We start from the raw sequence: 325 nt of genomic DNA on the forward strand, positions 1-325 counted from the left end.
GTCTTTGTGTCCATATCCACAAAAAATCGACATTTACGAAGGAAATATCTCGTTCTCTCCGACTCTAGGAAATGGTGATGTTGGTTCATCTCCATGAAGGCTGCGGGCGTTAATTAGCCTGTAGAAGGTGATCATTATGTTTCTTAAGTGTGTAAAGGTTTTAACCTTTTCAACGATTAATTGTCTGTTTGTCTGGAATATGATTGAACAGACATACATGCGCAGGAAGACGTGCACTCGCGGACACAGAAAAATATATTGACTAAAATACATACGCCAATAGAGACTCGCATACAGGATTTGTATATGTAGATGTATATAAGTG

The sequence above is a fragment of the Penaeus monodon genome, chromosome 28 (assembly GCF_015228065.2).
Source record: "Penaeus monodon isolate SGIC_2016 chromosome 28, NSTDA_Pmon_1, whole genome shotgun sequence".
In the NCBI taxonomy this organism is placed as follows: domain Eukaryota; kingdom Metazoa; phylum Arthropoda; class Malacostraca; order Decapoda; family Penaeidae; genus Penaeus; species Penaeus monodon.